This window comes from Notolepis coatsorum (genome assembly GCF_963971535.1).
Source record: "Notolepis coatsorum genome assembly, chromosome: 2".
NCBI lineage: Eukaryota > Metazoa > Chordata > Actinopteri > Aulopiformes > Paralepididae > Notolepis > Notolepis coatsorum.
The window spans coordinates 88,013,883-88,032,164 of record NC_140166.1 but is presented as its reverse complement, the minus strand read 5'-3'; the positions used below and the strand labels follow the sequence as shown (position 1 = coordinate 88,032,164).

The 18,282-nt window shown below is 45.0% G+C and overlaps 1 protein-coding gene across 2 annotated transcripts in view; it reads right to left on the bottom strand.

Annotated features, from left to right (window-relative positions):
* The window catches only part of tgfbrap1 (transforming growth factor, beta receptor associated protein 1), a 72,129-nt gene that overhangs the window by 50,082 nt on the left and 3,765 nt on the right, over positions 1-18,282 (bottom strand). The window lies entirely within an intron of this gene.

The following is an 18,282-nucleotide window of genomic DNA, read 5'->3' as shown; positions in this document are numbered from 1 at the left end:
AGATTGCAGAATACACTCCAAATACAACTCCAAAACGTTCATGTAAACATGTTGTGACCTGTGTATTCACCACGTGGAGAAATAAAAAAATTATTGAATTAGACAATTACGTTTTATAAGCAAATATACTGGGAACAATTTTTTTGCCCAACCACTCCTCTCTGAGCGCAGCCAGTGATTTCAACGTGTCGTCGTGATTGTTGACACTCATTCGTTCAAAGGATCCGAACCGATTTAAGTTTATGGATACCATGACTTGAAATCCTCTTACCTTGATGATTAAAAGCTTCCCCAATTTAGAAAACAGTAATCCAATGGCTGGTATTGATAATATACTACTAACGCTCGGAGCTAACCAGCAACCGGACACTCAAGCAGAGAGAGCAATGACTTCCTTTCTGGGGGGTTTCAAAATAAAAGAGCGACGTCTATAGCAGCGGAAAACGTTTATTTTGTACATTATCTAACGTTAACACGAACCTAAACTAACGTTACAACTAACCTAAAGTTAGTTTAGGTTCGTGTTAACGTTAGATAATGTACAAAATAAACGTTTTCCGCTGCTATAGACGTCGCTCTTTTATTTTGAAACCCCCCAGAAAGGAAGTCATTGCTCTCGTTATCTGCTTGAGTGTCCGGTTGCTGGTTAGCTCCGAGCGTTAGTAGTATATTATCAATACCAGCCATTGGATTACTGTTTTCTAAATTGGGGAAGCTTTTAAATCATCAAGGTAAGAGGATTTCAAGTCATGGTATCCATAAACTTCAATCGGTTCGGATCCTTTGAACGAATGAGAATGTCAACAATCACGACGACACGTTGAAATCACTGGCTGCGCTCAGAGAGGAGTGGTTGGGCAAAAAAAAATGTCCCAGTATATTTGCTTATAAAACGTAATTGTCTAATTCAATTATTTTTTATTTCTCCACGTGGTGAATACACAGGTCACAACATGTTTACATGAACGTTTTGGAGTTGTATTTGGAGTGTATTCTGCAATCTGTTAATAAACTTTTCAATCAATCAAACTATACACTGCAAGGCTCCGGCCCCGCCGCGTGTTGCTTAATGACAGCCCTACAGTGCAAGAATGTGACAATTTGACCATGTGACCGCGGCAACGCGGGAGAGCGGCAGTGCGGAAATAGGCTGTCTCTAAGACAAACTCTAACCTTAACCAGCTCCTTAACAGCGCCTAAACTTAACAGTTCTAACCTTAACCAACTCCAAAACAATGCCTAACCTTAACCTTAACCATGCCTAACCTTAACCATAGAAAGAATATTGCCATTCTCTAAGACAAACTCTAACCTTAACCAGCTCCTTAACAGCGCCTAAACTTAACCGTTCTAACCTTAACCAACTCCGAAACAATGCCTAACCTTAACCTTAACCATGCCTAACCTTAACCGGCGAAAGAATACACGTTAAAAAAAAATCACGTTAAAAAAAAAAATTTTTATGGGATTCGAACTCGTCAACAACGGACCGCAGGACCGCTGCTCTGCCAGGTGAGCTGAAGCGCCGAATGAAAATCATGGCGGATTACTAGGGCGGTTGCATAATTCCGCTCGCGCTCTGCCGCTCCGCTCGCTCTGCCGCTCCGCTCGCTCTGCCGCTCCGCTCTGCGGTTGCCGCGCCTGCCGCGGGGCATGGCGCAGCCAATCAGGGAAAACGTGGAAGCAAAAGCAGCACTGTAGGGCTGTCATTAAGCAATAGGCGGCCCCGCCTCACTTCCAGTGATGAAGCTAAGCTATGCTAACGGAGCGACTGTTCCCTAAGCTAAATGCACGCACAGAGACAAAAAAGGTATGTATCTTCTTGTCTAACTCCAGGGAAGATGTTAAATAAGCTAATTTCCCAAAATGTTGGGAGTTTTCTTTTAAGGGCTCAAAATTGCCTCCGTTTTGGTCATATGCTCCCAAAATGCTCCGGCTGTTTGACTGCTTCTATGTGCCGTGAAAACTACTCCAATGTTTTAGAACCTAGTCATTGATTTAATTCAGGGTAACCTAAGATTAGCCGCGGAGCTAATGCTAGCTAACGTTAGCTAACCAAGCTGATACAGACACACCAATCACGCAACAGAGAGAGATAACAGCTGACTGTGCTCAGGTATGGTGGGGGCGAGCGGGGACTCCGGGGAGGGAGCTGTCTGTGTGTGTGTGCGCGCGCGCGCTGGTTATTCCTGAGTCAGGAATAACGACCTGTTCAATGCAACTACAGTTCAATCAATTAAATTAGTTTAAGATATTGAACTGTAGTTGCATTCAACAGGTCGTTATTCAATAGATTAAATTAGTTTAAGAATAAAAAAAAATTCAAAAAATAAATAAATTCGTTTAAGAGAATCTCAAATACCGGTAAATATTTACGGTAAGTGTATAATTAAAAATAATTATTATTATTTACAGTTTTTGTATTTTTCTGACATGGGGGCTCAACAATAAATGACAATCAGAAATGTCAAGTTGCATTAGGGCTGCAACTAACGATTATTTTGGTAGTCAACTAATCTAACGATTATTTCTGTCACACCCTCCATCTCTGCTTCCTGTGGGCGCAGCTCATTTTCAGGGCTCCAGTGCATGTTTTACCTCACATGCTCAAGTCTGCACACCTGTGAATGTCACCCTCCCTCTGCCTTAACATGATCCCATAGCAAATTTAAATAAGGACTCATGAAACATTTGAATTTGGATCTTAATTAAGCTACTTGCTTAATCAAATGTATTTTAATAACAAATACAATAATCAATCATAATAAACAAATTAAATAATACAAATTAAAGTGCAAGTTTAAATGTAAAGATAATGTTTTAAAAGTAGCAGCCTCTGCCCCAGCACTGTGGTTCTGATGGGGCTGTTAACCTGGTCCAGGAGGGTGATGTGGATCCACTCACTAGGCTCCACCATCTCCAACAGCTGTAGGGGGAGAGGAAAGGAGGATCAGATCAGACGGACTTCTAGGTCTTTTGTTTGCTGTGTGTGAGTGAGAGGAGCTGTGTGTGTGTATGTCTTACTCTGATCTCCTGCAGAGGAACACACCATTTACAAATGACAGCGTCTGTCCATAAAGGAACCTGTGATTGCATTGCTATAGCAAACTTATAAATCATCAGATATAAGATAGCTAGCACTAAGCACTAACGTTCCCCGTCTCTGCAGTCTTAGCCCAAAAAGTTCAACTTTTTTCAACTGAGAAAAAAAAAGCAGCCTAGTCTAGACCATGGCGCTATATAGACAGTGGACGTTAGCACTAGCCATCTTGACTTACCTAATTAATACGACACTTGGTGCTAATTCACGGAGCTGTAAACACCGGTAGCCTAGCCAAGCTCTAGTAGCCTGTAAGCTTGGCACCGTTTAACGTTAGCTAACGTTACATAGTAGTTGGTGGACACGCAGCCTCAAGCAACAACATATTAACTGAAATAGCATTCGCGTAGCAAGCATTATCGTTGAGACATTCTGTTTTCCAACATGTAAGCTAAAACTTACCCATGATCCGACTAGCTGTCATCACTGTTCTTCCAGGGTGCTTGCTCGTGCATCACTGCTTTCTTCTTCTTTGTCGTTAGTACACAGAATGCGCACCAGAAAAAAAAGATTGAACTCGCACGAATGCTCCCAATTATATTTTGAGGTCGCACAGATACAATTTCTGTCGCATATGCGACCAATTCTCCCTTAACCCGCATGTGCAAACTCAGCCAACATCACAACAACAATGGCAACGTACAGAGTAGTTGCGTTCGTGTTACAGAAGCTATGAGCTTTATCGGGATTTTACAGCTAAATGTACTGCCCCTGTACTACCACCGTCGACAACAGATTGACATCTCCCTTAATCCGCATGCGCAAACCCAGCCAACAAAAAAGAAACATGATACATATATGTCTTATATGTCCAGATATGTCCTGGCTAGAAGTTTTTATTAAACACCGGGAGGATACTGTGATGAAATACACACTGCTAGAGATTAGCGTCACATAGCAGGCCTTTTTCTGAAAACCCAAATAAGACAGCCAAGTAGCCAAGCACATAGACTGTTCCATAGCAAATCCTCTCTTACCTTGACGATTAAAAAGCCTCCATAATTTAGTAAATAGTATTCCCATGGCTGGTGTTGAGATTTTTACAATGCCAGCTTGTGAGAAATCGTTGTAGCCAGCCAGCTAGCGTTGATGCTATTCAATGCTATCAACATTAGCACTAACATAACGTTAATGCCATTCAGATATTTTTTTTTTATCCACTTTTTTCTCCCATTTTCTATTTTTCTCCCATCCCAATTTCATATCGTCCAATTCAACCCTCCCCTGTCTCGAAGTGCCGTTTCATGCCTCCCACAAGCCGGCTGCAATGTGGACGAAGCCATACATAGCATGAGTCCCCTCCGATACTCGAGGTAGCAGCCGTCGCATCTTTTCACCTGCGCAGCGCGATCTTTCAGCGGCAGGGGTCTGCGCCCCCGTCGCTTCTTGATTCTACTGCGCAGGCGCACCAACCGACCTGTAGGAGTCGCTGTCCACAACGTCCGATCCCCACCCATCAGTTTCCCTCCCCCTAATACTGCCAATTGTATTAGTACGGACGACCAGCCAAACTGAAAGCAATGTGGAGCGCTGGGTTCGAACCCAGCGTCTCCAGCATTGGAGGTGAGTGCCTTTCCCACTGCACCACCTAGCCGCCCTACCAGTCAGAATTTATTAAAGGGGAACTATCTTACTGTTTCTTTCACTATTTGGATAATTTTACACAATTCCTGTGAGTCTATGGATCACATCTGTAAGGTTTTTCTCAAAGAAATTAATATTTTTTTATCCACTTTTTCTCCTCCTGTTTTTCTGTGTTTTTCCTCGTTTGTCGTTATGCCAATTCCCCCCTCCCCTTCCTGGTCGTTGCTCGCGTGTGCCCCCCACTGGTCGTCTAGGGAGCCCTGAAGTCTATCAGATGCTTCCTCCGAGACATGGGAGACAGCCAGCAGCTAAGGCTGAGCCTGAACGTTCGAACGTTCGTTCGTTACGCTGGCATTCGGATTTTAATGAATGGTTGAACGTTCGCAAAAAAAAGAAAATCCGTTTTTGGGTGAAACGTTTGGTGCACACGCAACGCGACCGGGGAGGTGGGGACACTAGAGCGGGTTACACACAACACAGCAGTACCCATTTAGACCATGCGCAAAAGATCCACCTTTTCCAGCAACCTAACTCTGAAGTACGGGCCGTGCGGGAGAAAGAAAGAAACAAAATAACTGGAGATAAAACATTCTGGAGTAAACATCGCGCAACGCCTGGGTGAAGTGGCTGGCGCGTATGGCATACCCAACAAAAAGTGAGTGCGTTATATGATATTAGCGGTATGTTTCACCTTTTCCCTTTATTTTCTTCTGAGTGCTTTGTTTACATGTTTACATGAACTGTTTACATGAACAGCCACCACTGTAAACAAATTTTTTTTCACCGATAAGACTATGCAATGCCGCCCCCCGTGAAATCTATAATAAAATGAATTAATAAAAAAAAAAAACGTTCGAACATCCGTTCGAAAAACCCTGGCAAACGTTCGAACCCTAAAAACAGGGTTCGGGGACAGCCTTACCAGCAGCATCTTTTCACCTGCCAGCGCGGACTCTCATTGGTGGTGTAACGTGTGGGAGGTCACACTACTACCCTCACCATCTCCCTCCCTCGCTGTGCAGGCGCCCTGACCGACCTGTAGGAGTCGCCGTTTACAACGACCAGAATACCACCCCACCGGCTTCCCTCCCGCTGACTCTGCCAATTGAGCTAGTATGATGGCCGGCCAAGCCGGAGGCAACGCTGACAGCCGGATTCGATACCAGTGTCTCTCGTGTTGGTGACGAGCGCTTAGTCTGCTGCGCCACCCAGCCGCCAGAAATTCATTGTTTTATTTTATTTTTTAGCGTTTATCGCTTTTTACTACTGGGCAGTCCAGCAGAGAGAGAGAGAGGAGGAACGAGAGACAGAGTAGGGGGGGAAGACATTCGGCAAACAACGACGGGTCCGGGAATCTAACCCGGGTCGGCCGTGCCGCGACTCAGCGCGTTGTGGTTCGCCACTGGGGCGCCCATTGTTTTATATTTCTAATCGAGTACTCAAAAGCAGCATTTTTCAACTTCAAGATTTCAACCTGTTTTGGCCTGGCTCCGCCCATAAGCGCTTTGAGTGACAGTCACCCACAGTCTGCGACTGGCAGACAGAGAGAGATAGAAAGATTGAGGGGGATACTAATTAATTTGGCCGTGGGGGGCATAATTCCATGGGACAATGCATTGGTAACTTGTTTCAAATGACAATATATACCCCTGTGAATATTATTGCACAGATCGGAATATGGGCGTGCGCAACGATATTTTGACAGTGATATGCGAGTGCTCCCGACTGCGGGGGAGAAGCTCCATCCCCGCACGCACACACATTTACACACAATCCTGCGCACGGTCTAGGGCTGACCTTCGAAGCTTTTTTTGGCAATCGAAGCTTCGGGGCCGAGCTTCGATTTAAATTCGAAGCTTCAAAAAAAAATATATATATAATATATATATTTACATTTTTTTTTTTTTTTTATCTTATGTTGTGGGACTTGTACAGCACTTTGGTAAACGTTGTTTTTAAATGTGCTCTATAAATAAAGTGGATTGGATTAATTAACCCATTCTTCGCCATTGACAGATTAAGCAGTCATTCCTCGCCATGCTTAATCTGCCAATGACGGATTACGCCGTCATCGAGATCAATATTTCAAATTTCTGTCATGGTATTCATATTTCACCCACGGATCCTCGACGGGTGCTGTAGGACTCCGCTCAACTCTTCAACACCGCCACCTGGTGGCCGATCGGCGAGGTGCCAAAACCGGAAGGACCGGAAGTGCTTGGTGTTTCCCCTATTCGGTCCGGCCACTCGCTATCGCTCGCCGGGACTCCATCTGGACACACTGGATAATCGATCCGTTGCCATAACTCGATAAACAACATTATTTGGACGTATAGTATTATACAAATGGTTCACCTAGATCAACATCCCATAATAGCGATCTTTTTGCTCCAGCATCATCCCCCATCGCTACGAGGAAGCTGCGGTGAGTTTCAGCGTTTTTGATTATTATTATCCATACAAACTGCTATGATCAATATATCACCCGTCCCATACTACATGAAACATTTAACGTCGGTCATTGCATTATAAACGACCCCCTCCCCCCCCCCCCCGGTCACCAGCAGATGATGAGTCATGACGTTTAGGATCATGTAAAAAAAATTTATATAACGTTGATCGGTATCAAACTGCATTTGATCATCTAATATATACATTTATGGCTATATCTCACGTTCTATGAAATACAGCAGAAAACGATAAAAACATATTTATACTCTGGATGGTATTTTAGTATGAATGAAAAAGTAAAACCTTCCTACATCCTGAACGATAGATAATTGATGTTGAATGGGCCATAGTAATTAGGGATGCCCCGATCGATCGGCCACCGATCGTTATCGGCCGATATTCAGTATAAATATGCGATCGTGATCAGTGATAATGTTTTATTTTCACCGATCGTCAAACCCGATCTCAGTCGCTGTCGCTGAGTTCTGTCTCAGACACCGGTGGTGCGGCGTCTGCTCTCGAGTCCAGCCCCTCCCGCACGCATGTAAACACGGGTCTAGTCTAGTGAGACACGGGAGGATGGCGTGACTGTCGGCGTCTCCCTGAGCTAACGTTAGCTTAGCTACCGTTACAAAATGACCCAGTCAACTATTCACTTTTAGTTTAATACATGATGAGGCATTGTCTAACCGAACAGTATCTAGCCGGCCAGCTACCGATAGCTCCTGACATAAAAAAAACACTCTAGCAAGTATAGTAGGTAGGTATGATACCTGTTAGCTGTTGGCTCACGTTAGCGCAAGTTAGTTCACTGTTAAAAACGAAATGTCCCATTTAACTAAATAATTCACTGAGGCGTTGTATTAACGTTATATATCCGGCTAGCAGTAGCTACAGATAGCTCCTGATGACCTGATATCAATGTCTTATAACACTGATTCGATGCGTATTCGAGCTGAGGGCTTGCTGAGCACAGTTAAGTAACGTTATACCAATAGGGTCCAGGTGCAGCGCCGGAGAATCCTGGCCGTAGCTCGAGGCTACTCGAGTATAGGTCCAGCTGCAGCTCCGGAGAATCCTGGCTGTAGCTGGAGGCTACTAGAGTACACACAGACAGTGGAGCTTGTTGCGTGGTGGCGATGTCTCGCAGATAATACAAGTACAAGTCTAATTATATAATATATATATTTTATAAAAAAAAATTATAAAATAAAATTTAATTTCTTTTAATCAAAAACGATCGGTATCGGATCGGTATCGGCCGATATGGCTCACGACGATCGGTGATTGGTATCGGTGGCAAAAAACTTGATCGGGGCATCCCTAATAGTAATGTCAATTTAGCAATACAATTTAAAAAGTTATAGCCCTGCAAAGTAGGTGAACATCTCCATAGACAAATAGAGCTGGCAGAGAATGGGCACAACTCAGCACGCTCTGAGCAAAGGGAGGAACTGAGATATGAATTGAGTAATGCTTGCCTTGCCTAGGATTAACGGGGCTACCGTGGACAGGGTGAGCAGCTTTAAGTACCTGGGGGTCCACATCTCAGAGGATCTGACATGGTCAACACACATAGACACAGTAAAGAAGGCAAAGCAGCGCCTCTACCACCTGAGACAGTTAAGGAAGTTCAGAGTATCGGGGAAGATACTCCAGTCCTTCTACTCAGGAGCTGTAGAGAGCATCTTGACCGGAAACATCACTGCCTGGTATGGAAACAGCACGGCACAGGACAAGAAGGCCCTACAGAGAGTGGTGCGCTCAGCCGAGCGTACCACGGGTATTGCACTACCTCCCCTGCAGGTTCTATACAACAAGAGGTGCAAATCCAGAGCCTGCAGAATAATGAAAGACCCCCACCACCCCAATAACAGCCTGTTCCAGCTGCTGAGGTCAGGCAGACGCCTGCGAACCCCAGCTACTAGGACAGAGAGGCTTAGGCTCAGCTTCTTCCCCCAGGCCATCAGAGCCTTGAACAATGAACATTGAGTGCCACAGAACACTGAACTATCCACACACAAGCACACATGAGCACACACACGACACGCACGCTGTGCACTAGCAGCCACTTTAACACTTTAACATGAGCGGGCACACACTCATGCCGCACTCACCCACACTTATTGCCAAAAGGAAAGGCCACTTTAAATTAGTATAGCAACAGTAACAGTGTATTGCACTACCAAAGCTACCTAGCATGTCCTATATGCTCTGTAAATAACTATGTACAGATACCGAGATGTCACACCATGTTACCCGTTACCCGTTATTGCACAATGTTGTTTTTATTGGATTCTATTATATGTTGTACCACTGTATTGCACATCGTTGCGGGCAAGACCACCCGCATTTCATTGTATACTTGTATGCCGTGACAAATAAAACTCTTGACTTGACTTGACTATGGTCCGGTAAATACGCTGATGTTATTGAACGTGTAACTATATAACATTAATGCCACAAAACGAATGCCTTTGTTAATCATAAGTAGTAACTTTATAATAATAAGAAGAAGAAAGGGTCGGGGGGGGTAACCGCCGGGCGCTACCACCCCTGCCCGCGACACCGAGTGAACGGCGCACGACCAGAGGGGAGACTTCGAATCAGTGTTTCACTTTCAATAACGAATGTGTGCTTGCCGAATCCCAAACAATATTCATGCTGCAAAGTCATCCTCTAAAGATAGACATTTAGACTAGAGGCAGGGCAGGCTATATGCTATAAAGAGTAGACTAATAAAAAAAATAAAAATGCATTCAAACTTTTTTTTTTTTTTGCTGTAACCGCAGCGGTAGGAAATATTTCGCACATTTGTGCGGTAAGGAAAAAATCAATACCGCGGCAGCCCTAGTTGACAGTTTTACTTTGCAGTTGAAAAAGGGTAATAAATTAAATTTGATCAAAAAAAATAAAAAAAAACATGTCCGCAATACTCAGCGTATCGCGATATATTTAGTATCGCAATACTATCGTATCGTGACGCAAGTATCGCGATTGTATCGTATCGTGAGGTCTCTGGTGATTCCCACCCCTAATCCAGAGGCAGCGGCACTGACCAGTTGAGCTAACGGTCCGACGTTAACTGTGACCGACTAATCCATGGTTTACAATTGTCAAGAGCCAATTGCGCTTGTCGTCCAATATTGGCATTAATAATCAGATGTCATGCTAATATGTCATGTTCTACAGTAGGACTTACTACTATGATACCCATTAAAACAAGTAATTCGAATAATAGAAGCCTACTTTGCTGGAACGATTAATTTCAAACATATACAGCGTGTGTGTGCGTTAGTGTTGTCAAAAATATCGAAGTATCGATACATATCGATACTGAATATTTAAAAAGGCGTCGATACTCATTTCCCGAAGTACCGATACTTTCTGCAGTATCGGTACCAGCTGGCGAGTGTTCTACCGCAAGTTGTTGACGTGCTGTTCAGAGCGCTCAGCGTGCTTGCCCCCCCGGCTCCTCCGAGTCCAGCCCTCCCCCTCACAGAGTCACAGAGAGCCGTCTTCTTCAGTTAGTAAACAAACATTTTAGCTGAAGATGGTAAATGCAGAGCCTCCGCAACTTGTGCTTGTGGATAAAGAAAGCAGCAGAAGTGCTGTTTGGAGGTACTTCGGGTTTCAAGTAAACAACGAAGGACAAGCTACAAATGCCCCAATGCTATTTGCAAGCGGTGTTATAGCAGTGCCAGCGCCGATCTCCATAAAGAAATGAAAGAGGTTCGTGACAGCTGCTCTTTCAACGTCACTGTGACTGAAGCATTAAACCATTAACTCTAGTTTAATACATGATACGTTGTCTACTGATGGCGCATAATATCAACAGCTGCTTCGTTGTAACGTTACAGCTACCAGCTAACGTTAGCTACTGCTAGCAGTTAGTCCCCTTGCTTAGCTTAGCTGGCCACCGTTATAAATACTGCATGGAAACGGAGTAACGTTAACGTGTAAACGTTATGTCGAGGTCATACAATACTACAGTCGACATAAGGTTAACGTTACCCCGTTTCCACCAAGTGTTTAAATAGCAGCAATCTTGTTGAAAATGTAACATTACTAAAATGCTCCGAGCATAGCCTCTCTCTCTCTCTCTGTCTCTCTCCATCTACCGCTACCTCTCTCTCTCTCTCTCTCTCTCTACCGCTACCTCTCTCTCTCTCTCTCTCTATCTACCGATACCTCTCTCTCTCTCTCGCTTGCTCTCGTTATCTTTAAATAAAAACTGTTACTAACTGTTCAGTTTGTGAGGTACATGCAACACAGATTACAGTGTTTACATCTGTCTGCTTGAGAAAATACCATGCTCTGCATTTGCAATAAAAATGATTGAAGTGAGATGAACAGTTATTTTTAAATGTGTGATCTAAAGATAAACAAAGGGTTTTAAAAGTGTTATATTTATCTTCTCTTATAGTACCAGACTCGAAGCTGAGGTGAATCAACCAGCAACAAAAGCTAAATTTGTTAAAAAAAAATATATATATATATTAGGGTGCATCAAAATACACATTTCCAGCGGATTGATTTGTATGGGTGCTAAAAGTGTTACCATCCATGTAAAAACAATACATGCAAAATATTTTTGCAATACGAGGTGATTTAGATGTGCAACGGTACATCAGTACATGCTGCCCTCTCCCAACATGGCCTGCTGTTAGTGTCTGTGTCTGTGTGTGTGTGTGTGTGTGTGTGTGTGTGAGTTGCAACATTGTTTCATCTCGCACCTGGTCCTGCAATTTTTGGGGGGATGGGCGGGATGGGTCTATAAATAGCTTTACCTGTGTGGCTCTGCATCACAGTTTACTCAATTCCCCCAACTCCACCATCACCCACCACATGATCCAGCTCTCCAACTATATCTCCAGCTATCCAGTTCTCACAAGATGGCGTCGCCGCCCTTAGGCTCCCGCCAGAGCAGCCGCAGCCTGGTCTTTGGTCTGGGCCCCAGCATAACCAATGCAGATGCCATCATCACTGGTGCCAAACTGCCAAGTGGTCGCCAGATCTTGCGGTGCATGCTGTACAACTGCGACACGCAACTGCATGCCAAGCGGCCAGGTTTGACCGGAGCCTTGTCACGGTTCCATGCGGCTAAGGACGTTTTGGAGCAGGTGCAGCCATTTTATGGAAAGGCCAATATTCCAATGGTGAGTGATCGTCGAGCATGCGTCAAGATAGTAGCGCTTGTCGATGCTAGCAACAAGCTGCGGCAAATTCCAAAGGCCAGGCGCTCCAGTGAGGCTACAGCTCGACTGGTGGACGCAATGGAGCACAAGCTGGATGCCACATTCCCGCTGTGGTCTCCAAATGCAGAGGAGCTGATCTGTGATCCAGAGGACATTGCTTTCCTGGCCAGCATGAAGGGCGACAGAGTGGCCACATTTGGAGCATTGGATGCCAATCTGCAATCCAAGTTGAAGCGGCGACAGGAGCGTGAAGCAGCGCAGCAGGCATGCTTTACCAAGGAGCAGCAGGAGATGACTGCGAGGTCCAGCATGGCGGTGGTGTTGGAAAGCGAAAGTGATGAAGACAGCAATGCAAATGAAACAGCTGCTCCACCGGCTGAGAACACACCCACCCGTGAGCGTAAGAAGACTGGCACCACAGCCTTCATTCCATCAGACATTCTCAGCCGGCCGAGTCTTGTGTCACTGGCTACATGGTTGAAGATCACACCAATGCAGCAGGCTGCCTTCACGCGCGGTCTGATCGAGGAATCCGGTGGCAATTCGGCAATGGTCTCCACATCCTACGCAACAGCAGACCGAGCGCGCCGCCACGTGTTGCAGGCCATCAGTGAGGACCAGCAAGAACAGTGGACACCACCTCCCATGTGCACCTTGCACTGGGACAGCAAGTTGACGCCAATGCTCAACAATGTGCGCCAGTTGGAGGAGCGTCTGACAGTGGTGATCGGAGACGCGGAGCGGCTCAAACTGCTTGGTGTGCCAGCATACATGAAGGGGACTGATGAGGCATGTGGAACGATCATTGCCCGGCTGACATGCAAGCTGCTGCAGGACTGGTGCTGCACCGATCAGGTTGTCAACATGGCATTTGACACCACCGCGTCAAACACTGGCCATCTCACGGCAGCCTGCATTGCCATCCAGCTCTCACTGGGTCGACCACTGCTCTGGTCCGGGTGCCGGCACCACATCGGCGAGGTGCTCCTCAGCCACATCTTCACTGACCTCAAGGTGGAGACGTCACGCTCGCCAGAGGTTACATTGTTTACACGTCTGCGCGACAACTGGAACCTGTTGCCACACAAGGACAGCGGCCCATTGGCCCGCTACATTCCTGGCGATGCCGAAACACCGTTCCTGGGCAAGTTGCGTGCTGAACTAATTGTGTGCGCTGCAGGAGTGCTCGACTACAAGCGAGGCGACTATCGCGAGTTCGTGCAGCTATGTCTTGTGTATCTGAGTGCAGACAGTGCAGAGCACACTCCAGTTAACTTCCAACGACCGGGAGCACTGCACAAGGCGCGGTGGATGGCTAAGCTGCTCTACACTCTCAAGCTGGCCTTGATGGAGCAGCACATTGCCTTGCTTCCTCAGGGGACCATCACTACGCAGCAGCAGGTGCTGAAGATTCGGGCGTTTGCCAACGTCATCACGCACATCTACGCAACGTGGTGGTTGACCTGCGACACGGCCGTAGATGCGGCATGGAATGACCTTACACTCTACCACAACCTGTACGCATACAAGTCTGTTGACGAGGGCATCGCAGCATCAGCGATTAAGGCGCTGAAGCGGCACCTATGGTACCTGTCAGGCGAGATGCTGCCCCTGGCACTCTTCAGCACCAAGGTGCCAGTTGGCGAGCGGCGCGCACTTGCAGATGCTATATTGGAGCACAAGCCGGCTGATATATCCATGCAAGCCCCACAGCTCCGCTTTGGCACTGGCTTCGGCAAGCCAAAGTTTCCAACCCTCTCGCCGACCACCAGCTTGGCTGACCTCGCCAACCCAGACTGCTGGTTCGGCATGCACCTGCTGCACATCGATCCCGCGTTTCTTTCACTGGATGTAGAGGATTGGGTTACCAGTACAGCATTTCAGATGGGTGCAGTGAATGCACGTGCCATCAATGTTGTGAATGACTGTGCCGAGCGTGGCGTCAAACTGACGTCAGACTTTGTGGCAGCAGCCAGGAGCGAGGAGCACCTGCAGAATGTGCTACAGGCAGTTGAGCATGACCGCTCAACACAGCCAAATCTTCGCTGCTGCAAGCGCAAGCTGGACCAGGTCTAGGACTCTAGGATGCTTGAGACATGTTTGAAAGACTATTTCAATGTTGTTATCAAACATTTTGTTCTTAAATGTTAGGGTTAATAAATGTTGTTCTCAAAAACTATTTCTTGCCGTTTTTTAAATTGCCTTGTCATGTTATCTAGTAAAACGCCCAAAAAGGCCAATTTTCATATATTTCACATGCTGTGTGGTACCTCTAAATCTCAACGAATCTTTCCCAAACTTTGCACAAATCATTTTTATGTTTGTCCGAACAGAATGCAACCCCACACAGATTGATATGTTGAGATTAAATTTTTGCATTGCAATTTGATGCACCCTAATATATATATATATATATATATATATTTTTCTTTTTTTTTTGGTATCGAAATGGTATCGAAGTATCGATACTTTTCAAGGTATCGCATCGAAGTCGAAATTCCAGTATCGTGACAACACTAGTGTGCGTGTATGCGTTTGTCTAATCTCGTTTTGAAATCAGTCGCAAATCGCTTCCTATGAATGGATCGGTTGAGTGTAGAGTTGTTCCGATACCAATACCAGTATCGGAAATGCCGCCGATACTGCCTAAAATGCTGGTATCGGTATCGGCGAGTACCCTCTAATGCTGCACTCCGATACCACGTAATTTATCAACAACACTGCGGTCTGTTGAGTGAGCATTATAAAACAAACGTGTGTTTAACCGACCGTGAATTAAAGTGTCAATGCTGTTTGTCATTTTAACAGCAGATACTTTCTTAAATGCCATCCTCCCGACAGAGCGGTGTTGACGGGGAGCTCAGATGGGTTCGCTTGGTGGTGTTATTAGCATTGAACAGCTAACCGAAAGCTAGCGTTAACTAACGTTAAAGGTTTAGCCATAACGTTACCTTGGCTAAAGTTGGGGCTATTCATAATCCAGCAATAATGGCTGCAGACCTGCAAGCAAAGTACAGCAAGTTGGCAAAGGAGTATTCCAACGTAAATCACATTTTCACCAGTAACGTTAGTCTTTCCATCTGCCGGTAGCTCATGCTAGCTAACCTAGCTCACGTTAGCGTCGTCACTGAACCACCTCGCGTACACAATTAATGACATGTTGCGGACAGCCATATCGGTGACAATGTTTAGATTTTAGTGCCAAATGATAAGAGTCTGAGGCGGAGTCTCAAAAGAGAATGTTGAATATTTATTGTGCAAAAATCACAACAGAGCCTCTACTACTAACTGAACCGGAGCCTTCTGGTAGCAAGTGCAGCAACTAATAATGTCTGTGTGGATCATTGGAGTAGGGTATATCTGCAGACTGCAGTGCTGCAGCCAGGGTTTCCGTTAGAAAAAATTGTTGCCGGTCTCCGTGACCTGCAAGATTTCAATCTACCGGACAAATGAGATTAATTCCGGTCATAGTTTATTGAGCTTTAAAACAATTGATAGGCAGGCTATATAAAGAATGTCATCCTCAAGGCATGTAGATTTATAATATTATTACTTAAAACTAGGCTACTTTTGCGTATACAGTCATTAATATATTCCAAATAAAATAAGTCCCTCGATACTCCGTGCTGCTGCTGACTTGAAATAAAATAGACCGCGTATGTGGGCAGTCGGTCCGACACTAAACAGCAGTCTGTTATAATCACATTTTTATGAGCTAACGAATTCCGTTATATTGGACATTTGTATTAATTATATCAAGCGAAGAACTGAGAAAGCAGAGAGACGGCAACATTATCGTGGTTTGCGTGACGACTCTCTCCACCTCGCAACGACTTATTTGCAAAGAGTATGGCGCTGCAGAGCAGCTGATTTAGCTGTTATTGGCTCTTTTCTGGGAACCGCACAGCAGCGCCCCCCACCCAACATTGGCTGAAAATGGCTGAATTGGAGTACTGCTGGAATACTGCATTGTGCTGCTGTTGCTGCGGCTCTGCAGCTTCACAAAAGTTTGCACACCCAGCAGTAAGCTCTCGCTGACAACGTCGTTGTCATTATTAGAAGCAACGAGGAAACAAATGTAATGATCGTTTCGTTCATCGCATAGGCTATTTAATTTTAGCCTATTTTAATACAATTCAAATAATCAAATTGTGCTTAGACTCAGGGAATTATTTTCACCGGACATTAAGACCGGAGAGATTAAATATGTCGGACTTCAACAGATTTTGCCGGTCAAATACCGGTAATTACCGGCTAACGGAAACACTGGCTGCAGCCCCACTCATTGATTAATGATACTAATACAAATCTATACAATCACCTGTTGTTGAATAAATACCATTACTTTCTAGTTATTACTAAAAAACAGTAGCTGTATATACAAAAATAAAAATAAAAAATAATAATTTATATAATTTTGTTTTAATGTATGCACTGGTATCGGATCAGTATCGGTATCCCACGCCCACTGATGATGTCACGGTTCGCGAGGAAAACCAACTATTTTCCGGTGCCAGCTGAGCACCGATTTGGCACGTTCTGAACCAATTAATCCCGGTGTGAACGCGCCGGCCGGTGCGAGATTACGTTCGGGAACCGGCTCCAGCACGGAGCCTGGCCGGTGTGAAAGGCCTACCATTGGTCGACTATTTCAGTCAGCATTCTCCCCTTCCGTTTGCTTTTATTTAAAAAAAAATTTAAAAGTCTGCTTCAGACAGCGGGAGATACTACCAAAAAACTGTTATTATGACTATCTTCTAAAACAACAAGGGACACAGCACTGAGGCACGTTGAAAAAAGATGAGAGCCTCAGCCAACGCAGGAAGCTTGGCCCCAGATAACTGTTCATTGGAAGGTCGATACATCACAACATAACAACGGAATAGTCTCATGATGGAAAACTTTTATTAACATCTCCCCTGATGCCATTTTGCAAGGTGCATTGTGGGCTTAGCAATACCGTAAGCCTAGATGAGTGTGATTGGTCTTGAGAAATACAAACACAGAATAAAAAAATGTCCCCCTGTCTGGCGATGAGAGACTAACACCAGGATGGCAAATTAAAGGTACAGTGCAGCCAGAACTTGTCTCCAACTACTGGCAGTGTGAGTAATTACACAAACACTGTCGTCGCCCTCGCCATCAATCACTTTTTTCCCCCCCTCTTCCTCTGAACGCAGTTTCTTTTTTATCTGGAGCGTCTACTCCAGAAACCTCTCTGACACTTCTTAGGTTTTTACGCCATCATTTACATTTTACGCCATGTCTCTCCATCGTTACTGTTCCCCTCTTCTCTTCCGCTCTGGGCTTCTGACAAACTAACCAATCATCGCTTGATGACATAAAACACATGACTACCGATGTGCCAGCATCAGAATGTTTACAGATACTACTCCTGTATACTGAGAAATACAGAGAAGAGTTCCCTGGCGGCGAGAGGCTTAATCAGCAATGTGTAAACTTGTTTGGCAAGAGCGCATGTACTTTACCGTTACATTTATTTTGCACTATGCCAAACTTATTTTCGTTGTAATGTATACTAAATGATAATAAATTTGAATCTAATCTAATACTAACTCACCCTTTTTTTCCCCTTTTCTTCCTGTGACCAGTGACACATGGTAAATGGACTACATTTAGGCTATATATAGTGCTTTACAATTTATGCCTCACATTCACACATTCACTCACACACCGACGGCAGAGGCAACCATGCAAGGTGCCAACCTGCTCATCAGGAGCAGTTAGGGGTTAAGTGTCTCGCTCAAGGACACTTCGACACTGCCGGGAGGAGCTGGAATCAAACCGGGAACCTTCTGATTAACAGATGATCGCTCTACCTCCTGAGCCACTGTGGCCCCTATGGTAGGTAGTTAAAAATACTTGTTCCTCTTCGAAACTGTTATTTACAAAAATGATTTAAGTGTTTGGTGAATCCAGGAAATGCCT